Source organism: Ovis canadensis, chromosome 8 (assembly GCF_042477335.2).
Source record: "Ovis canadensis isolate MfBH-ARS-UI-01 breed Bighorn chromosome 8, ARS-UI_OviCan_v2, whole genome shotgun sequence".
Lineage (NCBI taxonomy): Eukaryota > Metazoa > Chordata > Mammalia > Artiodactyla > Bovidae > Ovis > Ovis canadensis.
Window position 1 is genome coordinate 19233405 of NC_091252.1, and position 15403 is coordinate 19248807.

Consider the following 15403-nt stretch of genomic DNA (forward strand, 5'->3'; position numbering starts at 1 on the left):
ATTTCATTCCTGTTGGAGAGCCTTGGTTGATCAATGTGTCCAGTGATAATATCATCTTATTTAAGTCATTAAATCATCAAAACCATGAACTAAAGCCCCTGGTATAAGAGTGAGCATCCCCTTCCCATAAAAGCTTAAAAATCATGCATAACTAATGTAATTTAGTTCCCTGAAAAATATAAAACTTTCAACCTACTTGCATTTAAAGTTAAGAAACTAAGCACTTTTATTTATGAAAGCTATATGATCTGCTTACTACAAGAAGTTGACTTCCCTGGTGGCTCAGACGGTAGAGCATCTGTCTACAATGCGGGAGACCCAGGTTTGAGCCCCGGGTTGGGAAGATCACCTGAAGAAGGAAATGGCAACCCACTCTGGTACTATTGCCTGGAAAATCCCATGGACTGAGGAGCCTGGAAGGCTACAGTCTATGGGGTCGCAAAGAGTCAGACACAACTGAGAGACTTCACTTTCACTTTCATAGTGGAGGGGGGATAGCATAAACAGGGCAATGAGAAAGAAACGGAAAGGAAAACTTGAATATCAAAGTAAAAGATATGAAGACTCTGCCAGGAAAGTAAGCAGATTATTGTATTTGTTTCTGATTTTCTGACACTTAATGTGAATTTGTACTTCTATTTCAAGACCCAGGTCAGACAGCACCCTCTCTGTGAAGCCTCTTCTGAGTACCTAAGGGCCAGAACTCTAGTGGTCTTTTATACTTATGCTAATATGAGTACCTATCTGATTTTGTTACAGTACTACTTATAAATCTTCCTTTGTTTCTACGGTCAACTCAACTCACTAGAGTCAGGAACCTTCCCCTTTCTTAGGTTCCTATTGTTAAAACAGCATTTAGCATCCTCCAGTAACCTGATTTTCCTCTCTGGATGCTTTTGCAACTTTCCCATTATCCCTTGAGTTCTGAGGTGTCATATGTAGGTGAGTCTTTCATTCTGAAGACTTGCACTACCTTTCTTTGACTAGGACAAAACATGTATTAGAAATTTTTTCTAATACATATTAAATTATGTCAAAATTAAATTATGTCATTTTCATTTTCCCTACACTCTTTTCTATAACTCCCCCCCCAAAAAAAATCAGAGCCCCTGAATTGATTTTCAATAATCTATCCCTATTCTACTCATACATTTAATTCTTTTTCAATGTTTTGTGAGTTTATCAACTTTATCTTTCAAAAGAGATCACTAATTTGGTATATTTGATTTCCTTTGTAATTGTTCACAAAGAAAAGTTTTTAGTTACAAAAATGTTTGCTTATTTTTAGTAGTAGTCTGGTTTTCCTTTCTTCCTCCTTTTTCTTAAATATATTTAATATTGAAACAAATCTTTCTGAGAATGTAATCAGAATATCTAAGTTATCTTACCTTCACTGAACTATTTCTTTTTCCTCTATAGTCATTTGTTCTGTCCCTTTAGCTTGTTTCTTGGCACCCTTTGCATTTAAGAAAATCAGAACTAATTTTTTTAAACTCTCTGATCTTTTAGTTGGCAAATCATACTTGTGAATAAAGGACTTTATTGATGAATTAATTTAGCTGTTGCACCCTCTCTGAGTAGGTCTGGATCTATTTCCTCAAAAAGGCTTTCCCTGGAAATGAGCAGGCTGTTTTCCTGTCTGTGTGTAAATAGGTGAGGATGTGTCAACGTGTAGGAATGATTTAAGGATACGTGGCCAGAAGGTAAGCAGGCTACCTAAAATGCCAAAATAACAAAAATGTTACTCTGAGAATTGGGTATTTCAGTATGTTTTTCTCCTGACTTGAGAGGTCTTTCCTTTTACACCCCTTTTTGCGGTTGTACAGCTTGATGTGCAGTCAGCTGGGCTTCTGTCGCAAGAGACAAATGTCACACTGAATGGCTAGACCATCTTAGGCAGTTTATTTAATTTGTTTAGGAAGATGTTCTCTGGCTTAAGCTAAGGAAGAAATGCCTCTGCTGTCAGTCAATTTGTGGGGAAGTGGAGAAAACCACTAGAGTCCTGTTAGCCGGCAGATTTTTAAATACTTATCTTGACGACTGGTTTCAGTTCTCTCCCACCCCCATGCCTCCTGACTGAACTTGGAGTTTTTCCCAACATACCCAACACATCTCCTTTGACTGTGCTGCACTTCCTGTATGCTTTCTCCTAGTCTGGATTATTTATCAATAAGAACTTATTCTCTGGAAATCATTCACAATTTCATGTGTGCTGCTGGTATCACTTCTTATTTGCTTTGCAACTGTGGATTTACTTTTCCTGTAAAACAACTTTGATGTGTAATGGAACTGGGAAGGAAAAGGATAAACCCACTTCCTATGCTCTCCGTTTTTTAACTAGGGGCACTGTGAGCTTGGATTCCCAGTTGGAGTTTAGATTTGGTGCTTCATTTGGCCTCTGAGCTTCCAAAGGTAAGCATTTGTTATCTACTGTACCTTTAAATGTTTATTTAACTGATTTTCCATTCTTTAGAATGTTTCCTATGTCTAATTATTAATCTTTAGAAAGGTTCTAGTTTTATTCAGAAAATTACAAAAGCCAGACTCATAGATATTATCTTTGAGTCTATAATAGTGTTCAAAAAACATGAAGGTCAGCTGAATTCAGGCTCCGGGATGAATCTGATACCTGAGCCACAGGTGTCAATACAGCTGTGAATATTAAAGGGATAAAAATGTCCTTGATACAGATCATTTAATAACAATAAGAAGTAGGCTGCTTAAGTTAGTTAGGCTGCTTAATTAGTTTCAAAAAGTGTATCTAAGGTCCAATAAAAATCTGAATAATTGAGAGCATACATATAATATATGCTGTATCCTAATATAATATATAAGTACTACATATTGTATATAAATATGTATATGTATATATATTATATTTATATACCAATTTTTCTTTAAAAAAAGAGAAACAAAAGTAGCTCTCAGTTTCTTCATCACCTTTGATAAAAATTATCTTCTAAGAATTCTATCTAATTCTCTTCATGGAAAGTCACCAGCCATATGTTCATTTAATCCCACAATTAGAGTCTATCTTCTATTACTTTGCAGTCAGTGAGAATGAGAGGCCCTGACCTTCTCAGATTGCTCTGAAATCATAAGAAGTGCACTTTGAAAAAACAGTAGCTGTAGCTCTCTCTTGCCAGTTATTTAGTTTCAATACTTTTTAGTAATTCCAAAGACAAATTACATTTTCATTTTCCTTTGTGTTTCTCCATATTGATTCGGGCTAGAACATGGGTTTGTCTTTTGTTTTCTGGTGAAATTTATTTCATTAAATCTTTTTTAATAGGATAAAGTATATATTATTTTTCCCATATTTTTCTTTCTGTTTCAAACATACATTAAGCCACCTTTCACATACTCCAAAATACACTTTAAACCTTACCCAAGTATAAATTCATTGTGAAATTAAATATAATCTCCTATAATCTTTAAAAAAAAAATAACGTGTTTCATTCATCATGTCTAATTTTTCCAGTGAAAAAGTCAATATGTATCAGATCAGATGAGATAAAATTCACTTCACTGAATGAAGTCAAAATGCAAGAGAATGCAGGAATAATACTATATATGAAAGTGTGAGATGTACACATAGGGTGGAATGTAGACACAAGGGCTTAGGTGGATTAGTGTGGACTGAAATGCACTTCTCATCAACATTGAAGTAGGGACATAATAGCTACTGAATAAATGGTTATTGAATTAACAAAACAAACCATCAAGCAATGATGCTATCACACTGCAGTAGCCTGATGCATTCATTTCAAACATAGGATTGTTCCTCATTACGGAATTTGATTTCTATTGCATGCTAACATTTATTTACATGGTTTCTTCATCTAGGAACCTGTGGGATCTCTGGGTGCAAGGACTGTGTCTTATTTATTTTTATACCACAGTGCCCAGCAGCATACTTGGCACTGTTAGATGCTTAGTGACTTTCCTAATCAAATTGAAATAATTATATTAGCTAGACAAAATAGCCTCTCCCATTTAAGAAGTCTAGGAAAATTCCTAGCTCCAATAGATGAGCTTTTAAAGATGGTATTTACTGGGAAAACTACTTAGCTATACTAGCTTCATGAAACTCTCCATTCTCAGAAAATGACACTTATCAGAACACAAGCCAACATCTGATTTATGCTATACATATCACTGTCTGGTGAAGCTGGTCAAATTCTCTATAATTGTCCAAGTTGCATTTTTCTCCTTCTTAAAAATTCTCACTCGGTTCCTTACCTGTTCTTCCATGGTTTCCACTGCAAATGGCACACCGGCGTTGCATCTCTAAGGACCATCATCCACCCACTGGAAACCATTGTTTCCACCCACTGAAACGAGGACCACACTACTGCTGCCCTAGAATGTCTCTCTAACCCAGGGTCCTAACACTAACTGCATGTGCTCGACCAGCACCAAAGTAACTCTCAGCCTCCATCTGAAAGTGGTTTAAGGAGTTCTCCAGCAGCTCTCTGCTATCCCAGTGTATCGTATGCTCAGGAGCCTTGGAGGTAAAGTTAGTGGTAGATTGAGCACTGACACCTCTATTACAACATGTACAAAAATTTATTCTTCCCTGCCTTTTTATATGCTGATCTCTCCAGCAAAAAATCCATATAAAATACCACAATCAATATTTTATAAATTTTTCATTAAATTAACGAGCACCTTGATCAAATAATACATTAATCAATGGATTAAGAAAGCTGCATGTGCTTGGCAGAGCTGTTTACCTGCACAAGACTGCCTTGTTTTCTATTTCCTGTTCTCTAGCAACAGGGCAGCCAACTTCATGCCTTTTCTATTTTGAGATTTCAGGCAACTCTTTTGTCTTCTGTTCTAATGCATTTAGAAATGATAAATATAAATATACATATAAATATCTGACTCATAGTGAACTGATAGACAAAACACCAATTTTCACTGGAAACCCTTTATTATAACTCTATTAGAGGGATTTCTTCTGATATTTTTATATTAACATCACAAAGAACTTTTGCCTTTGGCATAACCACCAAAATAAGCTAAATAAACTATTGCACTATTTGTGTTTTTAATCCACCAGAGTGCTGGGGAGGCAAAGAACCCTAGTTGACTCAACTCCAAAACGTTAACAAATCCTGCTCTTATTTCTGGTGAGACATGCCCACTCTCACATTTGTTGAGTTGCTGTCAGGTCCGACTCTTTGCGACCCCATGGACAGCAGAACATCAGGCTTCCCTGTCCCTATCTCCCAGATATCTCCTCACTATCTCACTTTTAGTGGAATGGAAAGAGAACAAATATCTTATTAAAGGGTATAAGGAGGAAGAAACAAGCCACAGCTTGAATGAACTTCTAATGACCGTGGGAAGGCTGGCCTGACAGATACAATGCCAAGAAGACCCTGTCAGAGAGCGGATCCACACTCACCCAAGGACCCTTTTCCACACGCAGGTCTTCATTTGTAACACACTTATGGCTGACAGCTGGGCTGAGGACCCTCCTGAGAGAGCCTCCAGTGTGGCAGCCACTGAAACTAAGGTAGGCGATTTCAGAAGCCTGGAGGTAAGAGGAACGGAGAGAAAGCCTCCCAGGCAGCTTGCAGTGACCCTCGCGAAGCTAAAAGCAGAGGGGGAGGGCAGAGAGAGACAAAATCTCCATGGTTCAAAAAGATAGTAACTTCGCTGTAAAATGCAAAGATATCTCTGGAATCATGCTAGTACCCAGATGATAGAATTATCAAAGAGGGATTATTGAATAATGACAATAAAAATACCAAGGATCTAGTGGGAAAGATGGACCACATGTGAGGAGATGAGGAATTTTAGTGGAGAAATGTAAAACCCTGCAGGAGAACTATAGAAAAGATAGAAAGGAAGAATTCACAGCTTCACAGTTGGGCACAGAGGAAAAGATTGGCTCACTGGAAGTCGGGACAATAGAAAATATCCCAACTGAAATATAAAGAGGAAAAGAGTCCCTCTCTGTAGATCAATAGTAAACAGTCAGCATTGATGTAAAAATAATTTCAGGAGGAGAGGAAGGCGAGAAAATGAAAAAAAGAAATATTTAATAAAACATTGGATGAGAGCTTTCCAAAATTCAAGAAAATCATCCTCTCCATAGATATCAGAAACTCATTAAAACCAAAGCATAACAAATCCAAGGAAAACACGTACATAGGCATATGATAAACAAAATACTGAACACCAAAGATAATGAAAGCACCCTGAAGAAAACAGATACAGTACAACAAAGATATGTTATAAAAGATACATTGCAAAAAAGATACCAAAAAAAGAACCTCAATATGTGTGATGTCTGACTTTTCAACAGAAAAGAAGCCAGAAAAAGGAGGAACTGCACCATTAAAATGCTGAAAGAAAAAAGAAAAAGAAATTAATGTAGAATTTTATATTCAGAAAAATGCATCTATAATAAGAAAAAGGAAACACGTTTTCCTACTAACAAAAATCAGATATAGCTTGTTTCTAGACTTTTTGTACTATAAAACAAATGCTTTAAAAAGGGAGAAAGAAAATAATAGATTAAACCCTGGATCTACAGGAAAGAATGATGAACATCAGAAACATAAGATGTATTTTATAAACTATACATATCATTTATCTTTTCAAACTTTTCACTGTTTAAAATAAAAATAGTAATGTATTTGGTGTTTATAACATGTGTGAAGTAAAATATTAGAGCACAAAAACTGGGACTATGTGTTTAAGATGCATGAAAAAGTATCCAATTGTTTACAAGTGGACTATGATAAATTAAAGATACTCAGAGGGTAGCTCAGAGGGTAAAGGGTCTGCCTGCAATGTGGGAGACCCGGGTTCGATCCCTGGGTTGGGAAGATCCCGGAGAAGGAAATAGCAACCCACTTCAGTATTCTTGCCTGGAGAATCCCAGGGATGGAGGAGCCTGCTGGACTACAGTCCACGGGGTCGCAAAGAGTCAGACATGACTGAGCAACTTCACTTTCACTTTCATTTATTTATATTATAGAGTAGTTACTAAGCATATACACAAACACACATACAGAGGTTTACACACACACATACACACACAAAAAGGGTTCAATAAAATATGAAAAATACTTGATTCACCCAAAAAAGGCAAAAAAGGAAGAACATATTAAATAATGGATAAATATAAAACAAATAGTAGTTTCATAAATTTAAACACTTCAATATGAATAATTGTCAGACAAAATGAAAAAGCAAAGTTCAGTAAATGCTCTTTATAAGAAACAAATGATAATTATAAACAGAGTAAATACTTGAAAGTAAATATGTTGAAAAAGCTATACATGCAAACACTAAACATAATAAATCTGATATGGCTTTATTGCAAACCAGGGGTATCCAATTGTTGAACTCAAAGAAAACAAGACTCCCACTTCTGACCAACACAGAGTAAGAGAGGTTGAATTTATTCTCTTAATTGAATCAACCAAAAACAAACGAAATAAAGAAAACCACCATTCTGAAAGGACTGGGCACAAGGCAGTGAAGAAGAGCCACTTTTGAGGGTAAGGGGAGGAACCAGCTGAGGCCAAGGGTTCTCCTCAGAGGGCCTTGGGGGAGTTTCCAGAGTGCAGCACAAAGTGGGAGAATGTCTTTAGAACGATACGGATTCCCGAGTTGAGGAGACCAAGGAGGCTACAGTTCACGGCATCGACTGCAGGAACGTAGGAATTGTAGGAATCAGAGTGACGAAAGGAATCAAACATCTACCTCAACTTGGTTTTTCCCTCATTCAGCAAATTGTGTTGATGGTTTTTCCTCCAAAACAGTATTGATCAAATCTGGGGTATTTATTATTCTTCCTTGAAATTTCAGTAAGGCTCAAACTTGGTTGGTTGAAGATGGTTGTTGGTGGTGGTGGTTTAGTCACTAAGTCGTGTCTGACTCTTGTGACCCCATGGACTGTAGCCTGCCAGGCTCCTCTATGCATGGGATTCCCTAGGCAAGAACACAGGAGTGGGTTGCCAACTTGGTTGGCTGGTGCGGGGTAATTTAGCGTAAATCACTTTCACTTTTAGATAGTAAATGACCAAAAGTGCATTAGTCATCACAAATACTTGTTAGCTCATCTTCAAGTATTAGACCTTTCCTGTATCACAGCAGAGGCCCTTCACTACACCGTAACCTCAACCACTGAGCAAGCAAAGTTATAGTATTAACAGTTGCTTTGTTTCACGCTCAAGCTGACTGAGTTTTAGCAAGGGATGAAATAATTTTTACTGACAAAAATGTAGATGGTTTACATAGCCCTTTACAGCTTGGGCTGGAAACTTGAAAAAGAAGATGATAAACACCCTCCCACAGTTTTCTCAGGCTACTTGTAAATTAAACAATATCACATCTGTTTGTGAGTCAAAAGACTTAATCTATGGCTTTTGCCTTTTATCTTCATGTTTTCTACTCATAAATAATACATACATGACTATAGCTACACTGTATTTTAGTCAATATTGTTACATCCATACCTTTATATCTTTTTATAACACAAACACTATATTGTTTATATCATCTCCTGAGATCATATGGGAAAAAACATTCACTGTACATGATATGAAAAATTACCACCTCTTAACAAAAAAATAATGACTTGCAGAAATCATTAATTCAATAATGCAAAGTGCACTTTTATTTAGTGGACTTATTTATCATTCAGTGGAGAGAAACGACCATCAGGTCTACCTTCCTCAAACATATTCCATTAGTTTCAAATGAGTTGTTAAGGAAACTGTGATTTAGGATATTAGGAAAGACACCAGAACTAGAAGACAAGATGAAGTGCAACGGATAACAGAATTCATCAAGTGCAGGTATGAGTTTAGCCACAAGGATACAGAGCCAGCACGAGAGGCTTAGGGAGCTGAATCTGGAACAAAGCATTCAATAAGAGACCACTGGCTCATGCTGGGGTCTGAGCTACAAGGTGAGGTTTCAATGGAAATTTTAATACCTTCCAATGGGAAAGTAAAGATTAGTCTTCTTTTCTCCAAACTGTATTTCTCTGAAATTTGTACCAACTCTAGAAATGAGCTTAAACACAAAGGCTACAGTGTTTGAAAAGGGTTCTGGTTTGTAGGCTTCAATTACATCTCCAAGAAATAAGTGTGTACCTTGGTCCTTTGAGGGGCTTCTCCGGTAGCTCAGACTGTAAAAATCTGCCTGCAATGCAGGAGACCCAGGTTTGGTCCTGGGTCAAGAAGATCCCCTGGAGAAAGAAACGGCTACCCACTCCTGTATTCTTGACTGGAGAAATCCATGGACAGAGGAGCCTGGCAGGTCACAGTCCATGAGGTTGCAAAGAGTCGGACATGACTGAGCGACTAACTCTTTCACTTTCACTTTGGTCTTTTGCAGTTTTGAAACAAGACACCCTCTTCTCCCTCTGCAATAGCCTCTTTGGCCATAGTTTTTCTCAAAATAAACTATTCCATCCATAGGAAAATCTGCTGATGTGGGCAATGTCTCTCTTGATAAGGAGTACAGCAAATCACTTCCTCAGCAGTCAGCAGGCATTACCACATAATTTGATGATATATAGAAAGGATAACTGGCCTTGAGCTGGTGACTCATTCTGCTTTTCCAGAAAAAACAAAACAAAAAACTTTCATCATCAGCTCTTTCATCTCTACCTTCTCAAAGTCTTCTCTCTTGAAATAGTATTAGTTCAATAGGCATTTGCATTGATGCTGATTTTTCTAACCATGGTGAGTATTTTTAAATGAATAGTTTTTATTTTGTCTGTAACCATTCACTATAACCATTCTTTACCTTTTGCTGAGATAAGAATGCATTAACTGCCTAAATAACATGCATCACATGTTCAATGATTCTTTTGGTGTGTCCTTTTGAATTTTTCCTATACTCAAACAACTTTGCACTTCCAACAAGCTCATTTTGTTTCCATCATCATCATGATGCCTCTTCTTAAAACTCTCTTTCCGTATCTGTTGACCATAACAATTAATAATGGCCAACAGCAACACAACACGAAAGGCATTAAGCCTTGTAAACACTCACTGAAAGTGATTTTTAATCAGTTAAATTCAATTTTTTTTAATTTAACAAGTTATTTAATTTTTAATCTTAGTGAACACTTACCATAAATGTATACATTTCGGTTAACTTACTTATCTGCATTTATATTATGTGAAATGTATTTATAAGGATAGACTGAGGAGAAAAATACATTTATAAGTTGCTGTAGAATTATCTTCACATTTTTAGTATAGTGTTTTTCTCCCTGATTTTTTTCAAGATATTTTCTTGAAAATGATTCCACTGAATGTCTTAGAATAAAATAAATCTTCAAAATACCTTTTTTTCAAAGACAGAACCCAATAAATGCTCTTTATAGGGGATGAAGGAGACCCAGAGACTTTTAAAACCAGGTTTGTGTAAAGACCACTTTTAGTGCTATCTTAGTCATTATTCATATTTAAACAATAAGCATCCCACTCCAGTACTCTTGCCTGGAAAATCCCATGGATGGAGGAACCTGGTAGGCTGCAGTCCGTGGGGTCGCTAAGAGTCAGGCACGACTGAGCGACTTCACTTTCGCTCTTCACTTTCATGCATTGGAGAAGGAAATGGCAACCCACTCCAGTGTTCTTGCCTGGAGAATCCCAGGGAAGGGGGAGCCTGGTGGGCTGCCATCTATGGGGTTGCACAGAGTCGGACATGACTGAAGCGACTTAGCAGCAGCAGCAGCAGTGTGAAAATGATAGTAGCAATTTGTATAAAAGCAAAGACCATTTTCCATGAGCTATTGCCTCTGTGTGGAGAGTCCTTCTTCTTCCCTATTATTCCTAACCTTCAATTCCATACAAGTACAATTCTATACAGAAGTCACCTCTTTCAGTCAAACTCTCCCTGATTGCATCATATGGTAGATGTTTGTATCTCCCTCAAATTCATATGTTGGAATTCTCATGCCCAAGGTGATGGTGTGAATAGGTGAGGCTTTTGAAGGTAATTAGGTCATGAAGATACAGCCCTTGTGAATGGGATTAGTGCCTTTATGGAAAGTGACCCAGAGAGATCCCTTGCCCCTTAGCCTCGTGAGGACACAGGAATAAATCAGTGATCTGCAAACAAAAAAGAGGGTCTTCATGAGAACCCTACCATGCTGGCACCTTGATCTTGGCTTTCCAGCCTCTAAAACTATGCAAAATAAGTTTCTCTTGTTCTGTTGTATATTACCCAGTTTTTTATATTTTATTATAGTGGCTCAAATTGACTAAGACAGTAATCTAGCCAAAATGTGGGACTAAAATGTTCATACTTCCCTGCTCATGCCAGTTGTCATGGTAGGCAGATTTGAGTCACTATTCTTTTGGATCATAAGTTGAAAGATGCTATCTATACATAAAGCAAAAAACTGTAGGTAATTTGCTTTCTCTTTGTCCCATCCACCAGCCTGAAAGCTCTGTGAGGGCAAAATCATCTAAGGTCAATATCTCCAGTACATTCCATCACAAGTGTTCCATAATAATACACCTTCGTGTGTATTCTCTGAATTCAAATTTAAAAAAAAAAAAACACAAATTTATAAAAAATCTCTGATTTCAGAGGAAAGACAAAATTTCTTTAGAGTCACCTTTATCCACTTGCAATTGAACAGCAGAATTACCTAGGAAGATTTGTTTGAGGCCGCATATACTATGTTCTGCTGCTGCTACTTAGCAGTCGCATACTATCTTCTCCATACTGAATATGCTCTCATTTAAGAAAGTTTCCAGAACATAGTGCTATGTGTTTCTGATTTATAATCATAGAATTAAAGAATTTTTGATATTTGGATTATTTTTAATGTGCTATAGTCACAAGGCAATGAAGAAATAAATATGTATATGCAGGCCTTGTGAGCATGTGAGATGAGTGCAGTTGTGCAGTAGCTTGAACATGCTTTGGCATTGCCCTTCCTTGGGACTGGAATGAAAACAACATTTTCAGCCCTGTGGCCACTGCTAAGCTTTCCAAATTTGCTGGCATATTGAGTGCAGCACTTTCACAGCATCATCTTTCAGGATTTGAAATAGCTCCCCTGGAATTCCATCACCTCCACTAGTTTATTCATAGTGATGCTTCCTAAGGCTCACTTGACTTCACACCCCAGGATGTCTGGCTCTAGGTGAGTGATCACACCATCATGGTTATCCAGGCCATTAAGATATTCTTTGTATAGTTCTTCTGTGTATTCTTGCCACCTCTTAATATCCTCTGCTTCTGCTTATGTTAGGTCTATAACCTTTCTGTCCTTTATTGTGCCCATATTTGCATGAAGTGTTCCCTTGGTAACTCTGATTTTCTTGAAGTGATCTCTAGTCTTTCCTATTCTATTGTTTTCCTCTATTGCTTTGTATTGGTCACTGACGAAAGCATCCTTATCTCTCCTTGCAGCTCTTTGGAACTCAGCATTCAGATGGGTATTTCCTTTTCTCCTTTGCCTTTTGCTTCTCTTCTTTTCTCAGCTATTTGTAAGAGCTCCTCAGACAACCATTTTGCCTTTTGAGTAAGGTCATATTCAAAATATCCAAGGTAGGTTTCAACAGGACATGAACTGAGAACTTCCATATGTTTAAGCTGGATTTAGAAAAGGCAGAGGAACCAGAAGTCAAATTGCCAACATCCTTTGGATCATAGAAAAAGCAAGAGAATTCCAGAAAAAAAATCTACTTTTGCTTCATTGACTATGCTAAAGCTTTTGACAGTGTGGATCACAACAAACTATGGAAAATCCTTAAGGTTGGGAATAGCAGACCACCTTACCTGCCTCCTGACAAATCTGTATGCAGGTCAAGAAGCAACAGTTAGAAAAGGACATGGAAAAATGAACTGGTTCCAAGTTGGGAAAGGAGTACGTCAAGGCTGTATATAGTCACCCTGCTTATTTAACTTAAATGCAGAGTACATCATATGAAATGCTGGACTGGATGAATCACAAGCTGGAATCAAGATTGCTGGGAGGAATATCAATAACCTCAGATATGCAGATGACACCACCCTTATGGCAGAAAGCAAAGAGGAACTAAACAGCCTCTTAATGAAGCTGAAAGAGGAGAGTGAAAAAGCTGATTGAAAACTCAACATTCAAAAAGTGAAGATCACTACATCCAGTCCCATCACTTCATGGCAAATAGATGGGGAAATAATGGATTTAGTGACAGACTTTTTCCTTGGGCTCCAAAATCACTGTAGGACAGTGACTGGAGCCCTGAAAGTAAAAGATGCTTGCTCCTTGGAAGAAAAGCTATGACAAACCTAGATTGCATATTAAAAAGCAGAGACATTACTTTGCCAACAAAAGTCTGTATAGTCAAAGCTATGGATTTTCCAAAGAATTGATGCTTTCAAACTGTGGTGTTGAAGAAGACTCTTGAGAGTCCCTCAGATTGCAAAGAGATCAAACCAGTCAATCCTAAAGGAAACCAACTCTGAATATTCATTGGAAGGACTGATGCTGAAGCTGAAGCTTCAATACTTTGGCCACTTGATGTGAAGTGCCGACTCATTGGAAAAGACCCTGATGCTAGGAAAGACTGAAGGCAGGAGGAGAAGGGGACGACAGAGGAAGAGATGTTTGGATGGCATCACCAACTTAATCGACATGAGTTTGAGCAAGCCCTGGGAGATGGTAAAGGAGAGGGAAGCCTGGCATGCTGCAGTCTATGGGGTCACAAACAGTTGGACACAACTCAGTGACTGAACAACAACAATGAAAATATGCATGACCTGCACTTACTTACATATATACTATACATGTATATGCATATGTACATATTTAGAGGTAAATGCGCATGTATATATTTACCTATGAGTTTATTTACAGATTGATGAATATATAGGCAGATGAAATGGAAATAGTAGTGAAACATTTTATGTCTTTACACCCAAGAGTTGTAAATGCAGAATTCAAAAAATGAATAATATCAAATTTTTTGAATATGCACAAAGATGATTTAATTATTATAGAAAAAAAGAAAGAATAAGCATTTTTCAAAGTATCACATAAGCTGTTGTGCCCATTAAGGTATTAATCTGGTTTTCTTATAAATGGAGATGCTTCTGTATGTTGCCCTTCAATATTTCGAAATGCACATAAGGCAGGAGATTTACTAAACTTTTCAAGAAAAAAATTAGATATAAAGCATGTGTGGGACATCCCTGGTGGTCAAGAATCTTCGTGCTAATGCAGGGGTCATGGGTTTGATCCCTGGTCCGGGAGGATCCCACATGCTGCGGAGCAACTAAGCCTGTGCGCCACAACTAGAGAGACTGTGCGCTGCAGTGAAGATCCTACGTGTCACAACGGAGACTCAGTACAACCAAAGAAATAAATAAACATGCTTAAAAACATGTCTCCACCTCATCAAAACATTTTAACAATCAAAAGCAAAATCGAAGCTCATTTTTCAGTTTTAATTCTGCAGTGCCAAAGCTGGCCTTGAGTATAACAAAAACAAATGAGAGAAGGAGGGCCTTCACGATTACTTTTAGATGATCATGAAAATTATATACTACAACTGTCAAACAGATAAAATTGAATAAAAGAGTAAGTTGTATATATGCAGTATCATAAAGATGATAGTCAACTGTAGCAAAATACTAAGCATGAAATAAATGTAGTTACCTGGTTAACATCTGTGCCCTTCCCTCTTTCAGCCCTTATAGAGAGACTATTTGTTCTCTACTGCTGCATAGCAAACTACCCAAAATTTGGCAGCCTAAAACTTGTAGACATTTAGACTCCACATGTAAGTGGTATTATATGGTATTTGTCTTTGTCTGACTTACTTCACTTAGTATAATAATCTCTCTGTCCCATGAACTTATTTACAAAACAGAAAGAGACTCACAGACATAGAAAGCAAACTTATAGTTATCAAAGCAGAAAGTGGGGGGAGGGATAGGCTAGGAATTTGGGAGTGACATACACACAATACTACCTATAACATAGATAAATAACAAGGACCTATTGTATCACACAGGGAACTCTACTCAATATTTTGTAATAATCTATAATGGAAAAGAATCTGAAAAAGAATATATATATCTAACTGAATCACTTAAATATATACCTGAAGTTGGTATGACATTGTTTTTCAACTGTTTTTTTGTTTTTTTAACAAGTTGCTCAGTCGTGTCTGACTCTTTACTGGAGTGGGTAGCCTTTCTCTTCTCCAGGGTATCTTCCCAACCCAGGGATTGAACCCAGGTCTCCCGAATTGCAGGCGGACTCTTTATCAGCTGAGCCACAAGGGAAGCCCCAGAATACTGGAATGGGTAGCCTATCCCTTCTCCAGGAGATCTTCCCAACCCAAGAATTAAACTGGGGTCTCCTGCATTGCAGGTGGATTCTTTACCAACTGAGCTATGAGGGAAGCCC

The 15403-nt window shown here is 37.5% G+C and overlaps 1 long non-coding RNA gene across 2 annotated transcripts in view; it reads left to right on the top strand.

Annotated features, from left to right (window-relative positions):
- The first annotated feature begins 1658 nt into the window (after positions 1-1658).
- Positions 1659-15403, top strand: part of LOC138445210 (uncharacterized) — a 104280-nt gene continuing 90535 nt past the window's right edge. For both annotated transcript variants that reach the window (XR_011258752.1, XR_011258751.1), the window contains exons 1-3: positions 1659-1703; positions 2342-2412; positions 5441-5527. This is a non-coding gene — a long non-coding RNA (uncharacterized lncRNA). The remainder of the gene's footprint in view (positions 1704-2341; positions 2413-5440; positions 5528-15403) is intronic.